This window comes from Trachurus trachurus, assembly GCF_905171665.1.
Source record: "Trachurus trachurus genome assembly, chromosome: 7".
NCBI classification, from domain to species: Eukaryota; Metazoa; Chordata; class Actinopteri; order Carangiformes; family Carangidae; genus Trachurus; species Trachurus trachurus.
This window is the reverse complement of record NC_139901.1, coordinates 16628253-16641888: the sequence shown is the minus strand read 5'-3', so window position 1 is coordinate 16641888 and position 13636 is coordinate 16628253.

The window sequence follows — 13636 nt, the reverse complement described above, 5'->3', positions numbered from 1 at the left end:
CGCAAACTCTAATGCCTGTGATGTGTGGTATCTGTAGAAAAAAAAGCCTTTTGTTGCCATGAGAAGCGTTTCCTGTTCAAGAGTGGTACAGACGACTGCAGGCATTATTAAGATAAGCTGTGTTTAGATGATTAGTCACAGTTATTGAAAATCTTTTAAGACAAAATACAGATAAGCAACATTCAGTGACACACTCCTCCTCATAAGCACACACACACACACACACACACACACACACACACACACACACACACACACACACACACACACACACACACACACACACACATACTGTACACACAGACTTCTTTATCCTCTCATTTCCAGTCCTCTCATACACGACTCAATCAGCCTACATTTCAAAGTTAGACCGCATACACAGTAATCATTACTGAGCGCTGTGGTGACCCCGATGTGGGCTAAGATCCACTGAAAATGCACTCACTCTCAAACTGTACAATGTCAACAACAAGGAAGCAAAACGGACGCAATGTGACGCAGCAAAACCTTCATCATCTGCACCAGGGACAGTTCAGATATATTGCTAGATAGTAGCAGACATAATGGCTGATCATCTAGGGCAGAATGATGTTCATGATGCACCATTCACCACGGCCCGCCTGTGCCCATCTGTCTACATGCCATCTCCGAAACAAAGACTCTTGTCAATTTAGAGGCCCTGTGTATTGATGCGTCTCCAGGCAGACGTCAGTTGCCCTCAGGCCCATCCTTCATCAGCGGTGGGCAGGAGAAATCTGTCAAATATAGCAACTCAAAAATATGTCACAGCAGAGCAGAAGGAACATGGGCATGACAGACTGTGGATTCCTCTAGCTCCTCTAACACAGCATACTGTCAAGGAAGGGTACATGTGCTAACAGCATAGTGTTATACTCCAGAGCATATTAGAGAAAGAAAGAAAAAGTGCTAAGATAGAGAGACGAAAGCGAGAGTGACAGTGTTAGCAACACGTTCACTGGTCACAGCATCAAAGCTTTTTGAGAAAGGTGTGCAGTGTTGGAGTTATTTCCAAAAAAGAGGGGAACGTTGAGCTTCGTTTTAGCTTGCTTTCTAAAAACAATCAAGACCGTTCTGCCATCTGAGGAGATGAGACTGCCCTGCTGAGGAAAAACAAGCCATGGGTTGACAAAACACAGACTTTCACAGACTGCTGCTCCAGTGTTGATTTTTTTTTTTCACTCTAACCAAAACTTCATACTTAAGGTCCTCTGCCTGCTGTATAAGGAAGTGTTTATTTCAACAGCAATCTTAACCAAGTTGTTTATATGCCTAAACTTCAGCACGACCTTTCCATAAGCAAACACATCATCATTTTGCTTGTGCACTGCTTGGTGATATCAGATTATAGGGACAAATAACCTACAGTATATGGTTGCTTAGGTTGCTGAAGCAACTCATGCTTTTTCAAACTCTGCTGCTGTTTAAAGCAAAACAATAACTCGTAGGAAATCCTCATATAGAAAACCTGCAACATTTCTACAAAAATAAAAAGCAATTTTAGCTGCTGTGCAGCGATGGATAAGGTCCGGGCTATTTTTTTTAGGCAATTCTGAGCAACAAACAGGAGAATAGGAAGATAAGACAGTTGACATTATAATGTTAATTTTGCATCAGTTGAGGATTAAACTCATAACGTCTGACACCTAAATCCATCTTCTATCTCACTTAGCTAACTGGCTAGAGACAATTCACATGAGGCTTCTCAAATTGACTAAGCCATTCACTGTCGTGCAGGCAGATTTGAAACCACTGTAAAAAAATTCAGTTATTAAGACAAAAATCTGAAAATACACATACTGCATCTAGACAGCATGGAGCTGTTGGTAATTTGTTTTTAAAAATGATTGATTTGTTCCATAAGTGAATAACTGATGTTCAAATATGCCATTTCATTCAAAAATCTGAGAAACAAGTTTTGTGTAGGACAGTCTGAAGATGTTCTGTAGTAAGTTTGGTGTCAATTGAGGAAACATTGTGGGAGGAGAGGTTTTACAGTTTTTGAAAAACAGAGTGATGGACTTCATAATAGGTTTAAATGTACAAACATTTCTTCAATACTGAGGCTACAGTTTGATGGAAGTATTGAAGCTGTAGCATGTATGGTTTTTTGATTTGTTATGAATTTTCAAAGTTTTGAACTTTAGACGCTTGCTGTAGTGCCACCATCAGGACTATTGGCTTACAGCTGAGGTAATCTGGCATGGGACTGGACCTTGTGCAAAGTTTGGTGAATTTTAACCCATGGGATCTATGATTTCCTCGGAAGAAAGAATGAGGAATACAATAGTGTCCTGGCAGTTTAGCTGCCCGGACCCTCACCACAGATTTTACTGACACTTCTTGTTTCACGTTTCAGAAGCCAGCACAGCAGAGCTTATCTGTGGATGCCTCTGATTGCATGAAACTCTTAGATCACACATGAACTTGAATGAGTAAAAAAAAAAAGCCTATTGGTGTTGCTTATTTCTGACAAATCCTATGCTGCTGTTGTTGGAAGAAAAAAGCATCATCCCTGCAAGCATTTCTTTAACAACAACAACCCCCCACCCCCGAGAGTTTTAGCCCCCATACTGCATTTCATTATTACTTCTTTCCTCTTGGATGCTTTATTTGCAAATGTGCATTCATACAAACCAATGATTCCAGCAGAATCACTGTTAACATCCTTCTATTTTAACAACAAAGGCCTTTTATGGACCTCACCTGAAATGGTGGCAGATAAGGAAAAAAATGCATTGAATATTCTAATTATCTGCACGAGGTGATAGATATTAAATTATTATCATCCGTGGCTCTCCGATAATCCTGATGTTGTGGCTAATATAAAGTATTTTTGACATAAGAATGTGACAATCTTACATTCAGGCTTAGGACATGAGAAATATGGTGGATTTTCCTTCTTGCTCTTGATGCCTATTTTTATAGACAGGTTTTTATTAAACTTCTTTAACAGTTTTTACTCCTTCTTATCTCAGGTTTCATACCTCAAGATAATTAATAGTGTGTTATAATCAACAAAGCAGTGGTAATACTAGAAATAGGCTGTACGGGTCCTGCAGAGGGGGGCGCTCTGTGTTGGTAACATGCCTTACTGTGATCTCAAGGCAGTGTTCTTCCTTTGCCAGAAAGTCTTTTGTGACTACATCATTTACAAAAATGAACAAAGCATGCCTCAAACTGTACTCCTGTTAATTAGGCCATCCATTAATTTGGAGATTTAAAGGGACACAGAGACACAGTATTTGTCCATCCATCTGCCTGTTTCAGGACTTTTATCATTCTGACTGGCCACATATGGATCCAAGTTTCTCTTTGTCCAGAGTGTACAAAGAGCAAACTGAGCAGGTTGCCTGCCCTAATTGATTTTTAGCACTTTTTGGAAGTTAATTCCTCTCTGTGTTGCTTTTGACCATCACAAACAGTAATCTGTTTGTGTTTGTCATTTGAGGTCACCAGTGCAGAGGCACTTATCTGCCATGGCAACACTGAAAAAAAAGATCATAGCCCACTATTGAAAACTAGTGATCTTGTTTAAACAGCATCCCTATTTGTAGTGAGGCCACAAGAAAACAAAAGGTCAAGACATCAGGAAGTTTTCTTTTCCTTTCTAGCCCTGCCCAATGCCCTGTCATTTCATTCATTTTCATTTCATTAAGGACTGCACAACAAGTCGGCAGAATTTGCTTTCGGCACAGCATAATAGCACATAGTACTGTGTGGCAACACATCAGTTGTACACACATAAGACATCAACATCAGACCAGACATTTTACCTACAGACTATACATTTAACACAGATGGAGTTTGGGGATGAGTGGAGTTCAGTAACCTGATGGCAGTGGGAAAAAAGCTGTTTTTGAACCGGGTTGTTTTTGTTGATATGGACCTAAAGCGCCTGCCCAATGCAACACTTTGTTCACAAGGACAGAGAGAAGGTCTGTTACAGGTTACATTGCTTATGATGGGTTCAAGTTAGCACAGTTAAATGCAATTTAAAATAAACAAAAGTTCTTCAAATAATGGCCCATTTCAAGATAAGTTGTTTTTTACCATTTCACTATAAATTCCAAGTTCCATGAAACTGAACTCTGCAATAAAACTGATTGTCATTTAAAAAAAATTGTGACTATGCTACCCCATTGAACAGGTACTCCAAAAATCCAGTATCCAACCATTGTAAGAGTTACCATAGGAACTAGCATAAACACCTACAATGTGTATGTTTTTAGACATATCTAAAGCAGCTACTGTTGCTAAAAGGCATCAGCGCATTATACGGTCTATGCTGATTTAGTGTATCTACACATAGAAGCCACCCACTGCATCAGCCAATCAGCGAGCATTCCTCTCTGAGCTTTGCCATTTCATCTCGCAGCTCCTTTCACATCTAGGCCTTGTAATCAGTGCTTCCCCTCTAATGGCATACACAGCCAGTCCATCAATCCTTGCTGGGCAGGGGCTGGCTCTGCGAGACCAGGTGCAACAGGCCGGTGGGGGTTGGGGAAGAGGGAGTGGCAAGATGTCCTTGTTCAGGGAAAGCCATATACACACATTCCCCAAACCTTTGGCACTCAGCAGTCTTGGGAGCAGATTGTGTAGCACGACTGTTAAGTCTGCTGCAAATCACGTCACACCACAACCGAGATAAATGATACGGCTTCCAAACCAATGAGGCTGCAAGTTCATCCTCCCCCAGAGAAAGGAAGTCCAGAGGGAAATGTGCTGCCTATGTCGACATAGTATAAAGCACTGACTCGTGGGAAGGGTCTGCACAACAGCACTGGGGACTCACAGGGGTTGATACAGTTTCTACACTTAAACATCTGAGGTAGCCTACTAAGTTCCACCTTTTGATCTGATACGAAATGACAGATTGTGTGATTGCAAATTTATCCGTGTCTGCTTCATTGTTGCTTGGAGTCAAAGAAGGTGGCAAATGTGCGTATCAGAATTATCAGAGCAGGAGGCTGGGTCACTGTAAAGTTAATCCTGACTGATTAAAACAAATCAGGCAGAGAAATTTCTCAAAATGAGCTGTCAAAATTCATCTTTTGATTTATGAGATGAATATGTTAAAGATGAATCAGTTTACAGGAGTGGAAGAGCCATTCTCCACCACAAAGTAATCTCCCACTTAGTCAAGGAGGTCATGGCGGGATATGTAACAAGGCATGGGGCTATTACATTAAAGGTCAAAAGCAAATGGAACTCCTAGGACACGATGAAATACACAGACTGCTTATATAGATTTTTCTATCACAAGATGTGAATGTCTTAAGAACAATTACTGTACAGACACCCACAGTGTGGGTGACTGATTGTAGACATGTTGACATACTGTTGTTACACTCACTGACAAACACAATCCAGACAGACAAACATGCAGCAGGCGCTTTCAGTGAGACAGAACAAGGCGGAGAGCAGACTGCAGGCTATACATGTTGTCCTTTTTATACAGCATTCTCCAGTTTGTGTATAGTGTGGAAAGTAGTGCAATTCAACACAACATCCCCATGTACTAGGCCTACCTCCTCCCCCTCCTCCTCCTTGACGCAGTCAGAAGAAACTGAACAGTATGAGCTTCTCAATGTGAGCATTTCCTGCAAAGCTATTCCACTGATTGCATAACATCATAGCTACTGCCGTTAGTGTGCTCTTTCTGTGTATTTACAGAGCACTGGTAAACACCATGACATGAGAAGAGGGTGTGGAAAACACATACAGTAGACTACACTGTCCAGGTTTCTAATACGTTTTGAAGAAAGTATTTTGAGTGATAATGAATGTGATACTTACTTAGTTTGAAAAAAAATTCTATCAAGTGCAATTCATCCATTGACAGATGACCCTACATCCCCAAGATTGTATTTCACTTTATAAGAGTGATAAATGAAGTACAATCAACCTCCTCCCATTTCTGCTCTAGGCAATGATGATTCCTTCCCTAGTAGATCTTCACTAATAGATAAACTAAAACACACATTCTATTTTCACTCTTCACCATAATAAGAGACAAGCACCAACCTCTGCCTACCATTTTCAGTTTTGTTCTCATTTGACCAAAGAGAGGAGAGTGTTGCCACTAACGATAGTTAACACAGAGACAAGGAGCCCGCCTGTTTAAGAATGCGGTTACTATGGGAACCCTAGCCTAACATCATCTGTCAAGTATATCAAAATAAGATAAAGACAAAGGGGGAAAAACAGAGCCTGTGGGCATTATTTTGCCAGTTGACACATTCATGAGATGGAAGAAGAGGTGAAGCATCGCATGGCACTGTGCGGAAGAATGTGACAGCTCATGCAGAGGTGGGCACGCTGCTGTGACAGCGTTGAGACAGTGGTGGTGGGTGGAAGATGATGACCAGCAGTTTCCAGTAGGATGCCATATTATAGTCTCCATTAAAATAGTTTAACATGAAAAATGTGTGTCACAGTGGGACAAGGGGGGAATATGAAAGATTACACTCTGTGTGAGATTTAGATGACAAACTCTGGGGAGGATAATTTCAAAAAATCCTGATCAGACTATTCAAACCAGATCCGCAATACAGTTGCAATATATACACATCTTATATAGTGTTTTTGTTTTTTCATTACTGAATAAAAATCTAGTTTCTCTTTTATGGTTTTATGGAAACCAATCAGAAGGATGCAACACATTAGCCTACAACACAAACTTGCAAAGTAATTACTAAGAAATCAACTCTATACATTAATGAAATATTCAGACTTATTCATCTCTGAGCTCTCAGGACTGCATGCTTTCCTTCAATAGGGGAATTATCTACAGTAAGCGGGTCAATACAGATGAACTTTCAAACTGCAGCATATGTCACGCTGGCTTCCCCCTTTGTTTTCAGTCTCTGAGAAACTCAATACATTCACACATTATACATCCTCAAGTAACAGGTCTCGTGTAGGTCCACACAACCTTCAACTGTAAGCAACCAGTTTCTTCAGAAAAATGCTTTCATTCATCTTATGGTCGTGTTTGGTTTGTGTTTAACACCTGTGTTACACATCATATGATGTTACAGAAGAGAGCGCCAAGTCCTCCTGATTCTGGCTTTGTATCCCACTACATATTGTTTGTGATAATGATGCAAAGAGTGTCAGTTTAATACAGGCCATTATCTTTGATATGACTTTGAGAGCTCCTTTCATTTCCAAGTGATGTGAGTTTATCTTGTGTAGAATTCCAATTTGGCTGTGAACAGATCACTGGCCCTGCTTCAATGAGCTATTACAAATCAATACTAGGATGACTTGAAATAGGACTCGAGGGAAAATTGTATCGAACTGCGCTGCCTTAAACAAGCATGCAATGCTGAATCTACATACAGAAAAACACACACATAAAAGTGCATCCTGTGGTCGTACAACACAAGACCAACCTTTATCCGTATGACATATGCACTGGTGGTGACACAGCAGAATCACCACATGTGAGCAATTTGTAAACATCTGCCATATACTCTCGCTAGTATCTCATTGTTGTAACTGTGGGGTTTGCTTGGGTAATTGTTACATGTTATGTCACAGATAAGAAGAAAATGCTCAGTGTAAAATTTAGCATGTAATTTCATTATTGCATCACCAGCGTGAGACTCTTTGAACCACATTCAATGGACATGAAAACAGATTTTCAGTCATTTTTCCTGTTGATGCAACAACATCTATCTACACAAAGAGGCTTTGCCCTTTAGTGTGAACTAGCAAATGGGTGTAACAGAGGAGCACCACACAGCTCATGCTTGCACCATTGTAATGCACACCAGGGAGTCTGGAAGTAGAGCAGGTGAAAGAAAGGAAAATGAGAGTGGAGGATGCATGGAGGGACAGAGGCATGATAAACAGATGGATGGATCTTAGATCTAATTTGCCCGCTCCCTGACTCTGCCTCCACAGATTCAGAGCCTGGGAGTTACTGTAGCCTGTGGCGAGGTTGCAAGGAGCCAAATATACATGGAGTGACAAGTCTGTGTGAGTAGGAAGAGAGTGAAAAGTGGGATACTTTACTGACAATGCAACTTCTGCAGTCTGACTTGTATGGAGGTGTAAGGATAAAACTTGCTAGATAACTGCATTTATGTAGCTTTCTCATATTCCACATTGCTCAGAAACTCACGTTGTCACTACAATTTTTGCTGAACTTTAACTGAGAACTGTGTCATTTGTTTCCATGCTGGGGAGTAATCTTAATATTTTGTAAGTTTATTACAGATTGCTTTGTCTGTTACAGTTGCCAGTATTTTGTTTATAGCCTAGTTTACACAATCAAATCTAAAAATCAATTCAAGTTGTTGGATTACAGGTTTGAGTTGCTGTATTGTGGACATTAAACGAGCAGATTCCTTTCTAATGACCTTTTCCAATGCCAGTCTTAGGGCATTTCCAGTTTAATAGCTCACTTTCTCACACTGCAATTCACACACAGTTGAGACACCTTCTGTTTGCAGGGGCGCCCACGCCTGCCCCCTCTGCCACACCCGTGACAACACACGCTGTCTTCAATTAGCTCATTACACTGAGCATCAGCTGTTAGCCTATAGCTCCACATAGGGAAAAAAAAAACCGCTCCCTTTGCAGATGCCGGCGTGTCCAAGAATAGGTCTATTGTAAGTGGGTTGGATGTGTACAGTAAGAAAGCTGATGATGCGCTATGAGATTGAGGGAGATGCTAAGAGAGGTGCACCTGCTGACTCTCTGCCTCCCGGGCCTTGATATCCATGAAATACTGGATGCCCTGGATATATGCAGCTTATTAAAGCAGCCCGACGACCATATTGGTCGGATTAAAGCTCCGTGGCAACACCCTCTCCATCCGTCCATGACACTTGAGGCACAAAGCGGTGTCTTTTAGCGGAGCATGCACAGCGCGTTTTTTTGTGTGCAAAGGCTTGTCACCGGCATGAGGATGCTCTCCATCCCTCCCTCACCTACAATGTCATTTCGTAGCAACCGGCAAATGCAGCATGCACCTGTTCCGCTCTCATCAGCAGCGTCCTGTGAGAGAAACAAATAAAAACGCAGAGACCCACCTGTCCTGTGTCAGGTCCGGGTGTCAGGCTTCCGTCCAGATTCCAGTCATTGAGATTGTAAGAACCTGCAAGACGGACGCCGCCACCGCCCCAGTGCCAGCCCCCTCTCTCCTTTCCCCCCCCTACTCTGCCGAGGGAGATGTACTGTAGCCCTGCAGGCTGGGGACAGCAGACAGCAGGCACAAGCCGGCACGGATGGCTTACGGTCGGGAAGGGCTAGGAGGAGAGTAGAGGGGCGTTTTCACGGTGGAAGCGGGGGGAACTCCTAACGTCGTGCGTGATGTTTGAGGACCGCTCCGTCTATGACACGCAGCGTCTCCTCTCGCTTGCCTTGCTGATGTTTGGGTCATCTTTAGAGTAGATGTGTTAAGCGCGCTAACGATGCTTTAACGCGCAGATTCCTGCAGCCCATGGTTTCAGCTGTTCACCCACTTTTAATTAGGCTGATTGTAATTTATTCGATAGGACAGAATTTGATTGAATAAATATGTGTCGAATTCGGCCACTTCATTGTTCTTGATTGTTGATTGTAAGTTTCCGGTCTAATCATTTTAATGTTTAATCATAGATCTATTCTACAATCCAAGTAGTCCATCTTAAATCTGCTGTACTAGAGTTTTATCTGGAAACAATCTTGCAGTCTAATTATGTCAGTGCAGCCACGTGCACCTGCCAGCTACTAAAAGTCTAAATGCAAAGTTCATCTAAGATCATTAAATGCAAATTAATGCTCTTGACTTTGCACAATTCGTATTGAGAGTCGTTGACATAATGAGATATTGGAGGTTAATGGGATGAGAAAATGCAATGTGAAGCAGAAAGTGGTAAGGAGTAATCACAACAGAGGACAAGGCCTGTAGGGGTCTCCTGCCCTGCAGCCCCTCTGCAAAATGAGATCAGTCGTCATAGGACACCATTAAGGAACAGGCTATTAAAGGGATGCAGAGTGATTCAAATTAAGATAAAAAGAGTGGGGATAGAAAACCGTGGCCTGAGCCAACTCAACTGACTCCTGTCATGTTTAACATTGAGATGCATGTAAAAGTGCATCCTTAACTCACAGCATTAAGAAAAATGGCCATATTGTTCCCTGCATAGCAAGAAGGGTGTTCAGTGAATGATGGCTAAGTGGGTGATGTATTGCATTGGTGACTCACAGGAACCGGCTGTGCTTAACGCCCTCTTTGGCTTTTATGCACAAGTGTTCTGTTCAAATGCAAATATGCATACAGGAAAATCAGCTCCCGTCACGCTTCAGTGGGTCTCCTTCAGCTGCTTACAGGATATGCAGAAATGAGCAGCAGAATGACTTTGTAGCCATATGGGAAGAGTGTGAAATGATGCTGCAGGATATGTCTGACAGTATTATGCAGTAATGAATGAAATAAGATAATATTGACTACATGGACCCACAGGTCTGCCCGTATTTAAACCATTTAGGATATCAATTTAATATTGAGTATGGACATTTCCAAACTCCACTCATGAAGAGATATAGTCCGATTGCAGGTGCAGGTGATGATTGTACATGATGGTATATTATTGCCACCATGTGGCCATCAACACACACACTGAAACCATAATAAAGACAGTAGCTCTTCAGTGTATTGTATGGCCTGCACAGTACATGCTTCACCCATACATAAAATGAATTTCAGTTTGTCGCCAAGAGCATTTCAGTGCCTTTCACATGCATTTTAGCACATAATTACACATATCTGCTTGTACGAGCAAACCACCACCAGACTTCCCATGAGTTATGTTGCTTCAAGCTCAGTCTATATAAGGCATTATCATTTTTCGCAGTTATTACCTCTTCACACTGAGACTGAGCAAAGCCATACATCTCTATAATATGAAAGGATAATTCTAAACCTCTGCTTTGCTGACAAATTGAGTAATCTTAGCAGCAGTACTGTAAAAACCACATACACAAACTTAGTGGACTCAACTCAACTTAAGTTTTATCATTAACCTGTTTCAGTTAGCCCAAAGGTATAACTTAAGTTGTCTGCTTTTCATTTTCAGACCATTAAAACAAATTCTACTGACTTCAAGTCAGTGACCATAAATGATTACCTAAATGAATGTACTCAAACCTTTAAATCAGGTACTTAAACAAAGAAAAGAAAATAATTTACTGTAGCTTTAACTTTCCTGTGAGTCAAAACAAATTAAATGACCAGCAGCTCACCACTCTCAACTGTTATCATGGGGCAGTTCATTGCTAAATATTTTGGTATTTTCATTGATCATCACTGACAACACTAATGCAATCAGTGAAAAAGCCCAACAACAACTGCACTTTTCAGAGGACACACTGGTTTGGGGTGTGTGGAAAAATGTTCTTCCATGATAGAGTCAGTTGTCAACTTTACTATTATTACTTGGTTTGGCAGTCAATCAATGGAGGAAGAGAACAGGCTGCACATTATGGTTCCAGTGGCCAGGGAGATCACTGGCGTCTAACTGGCTGATCTGCCTGACATCTCCAGGAAAAAAAAGAGCTGTTTGATGCTCATTATAGAGAGATTCCTCCTCATCCTCTGTGTGGGGAGTTTGAAACTTCTCAAGTGGGTTAGCATCTGCCTTTACATATTTTACATATTTATGTGTTGTATGTTATTTACGTGTAACTGTGCTTTACCTTAGCAGCATGACAAATTTCCCACTGGGACAAGTTGAAAAGTTCAATCCATAGAGTCAAAGCTCTCAATAGATTTTGCAGTTTAAAGACCACAGACATGATGGAAACTTGCTGTGGGACTGTGTTAAGTTAAGACATGAGCTGTCTCTCCCAACATTAATGAAAACAATGTGAACCATGGTTAATTCAGCTCCCACCCCAATGCACAAGGTCAGCAGATACAACCATACACTTACAATGTGTAGTGCAGAACTGTGTCCGCTGACTTCACAGTGAGAAAATGTGACCAAACCGGCTGCCACTGAGACTGAACAGTTGTCGTTTATTGAAATGATTATTATTCAGCAACAAAATACAACATAGTGAAACTAAAAGGAGCGCTTCAGTGATCATTCCTCAAATTAACAAATGGAACAAACAAAAATGTAACTTTTCCATTATGACCTATTCTTCCTTCAAACTTGTAATGCCATCCCACCACCAGTTTGCATGATGGTCGTGGAAGGAAACACGTTGAATAGCATTTTCAAAAAAGATTCTGTAAGCCCTCTAATTGTGAAAGTGGAACAAATTGTCAGACCTTGAAACTGCACCCTTTTTTTTACACAATTATTACTCTAACCATGACAAAGAAAATCTCAACTATATAACCATTTCTTCATAAAGACATCTGCTTTGTGTCATTCTGAAGGACGAACAGCATATTTTGTAATTTAATTTGAAGCGCTATCAACTACGCTGACTTTTATTTTCACAACTACTGAGTTTACATTGAGATAATTCAAGTTTAGGTTGACACAATTTTAAGAAACATTGCAAGGTTAAAGTCCATCTTTAAAGCCCTAAGATATTTGCTTCTGGAAGAACTACTGGGTTTCTGACCAATTGGCATCATTTGTGTGTGTGTGTGTGGGGGGGGGGGGGGGGGGGGGGGGGGGGGCTTCTGCCAGTGTGGGCGTATCCTATGTGCGATGACTGCGAGAAGCATGGAGGCTCCTAGGAAGGCGGGCATAGATAATTCTAGAACTGTAGGATGCTTCTTTACGGAAAGAAGAGGAAGAGTAAAGAGCAACACTGACCGCTTTTCTTTGTGGAAAAGATGTTTCCACTCTTCTCTCTCCTGTCTTCAAAAAGAGTTTGATTTACCAACTGGCTCTGCTTATGGTGAAAAAAATGGAAAAGATGCAGAATCCCATTGGTTGAAGCTGTGATAGACAGTGATAGACAGATTCATCCAATCATCTGCCAAGTTTCACAATTTTTTTTAAGTGCCTGCCCTTTTTCAAACAGTTTCCATCTAAGCCTTCCCAGATGGTTCTGTGTAACAAACCATCTGGTGGCGTCAGATTAATTTTAAGGCGGCCGGGCAACTTTTGTGTTTTTTCAAGTTGAACCCTCTTAAAATATCAGAAAATGTTGATATACTTTCAATCAAAAATGACCTAGTTGCTTTCTCCAGAGATGTACTGTAGGCCCATGTTCCTTTTATAAGTCACATTAACTAATTGAAATAAAATATTTAAAAAATATATACAAGTATATACAGTACTGTATATATTTATAAGTTTTGCCCCTGCTTATGTACATGCATGTTCCTAAGGTTTTAAAGTCACGTGGAACCCATCCAAATGTGACATCTGCTGATAAAGTTGAAGACCAGTAGGCTCAGGTGGAGGAAGTGGGGGCTGAAAGTGTAAACACACACCATGGACAATTTCTTGACCAGAAGAAGCTAATTGAATCCATATGGCTGATGGTATGGCTGACTAGTATAGACACAAATAGAAAATGTTGTATCATTCCATGTGATGTGGGTGCATTGTTGTTACTGCATTGTGTGTGTGTGCAATATATTCACCATATTCATGTGTCACACCCCATGTCACTAAGAAAAATTGTCTTACACCTGTGTAAACAAACAGCA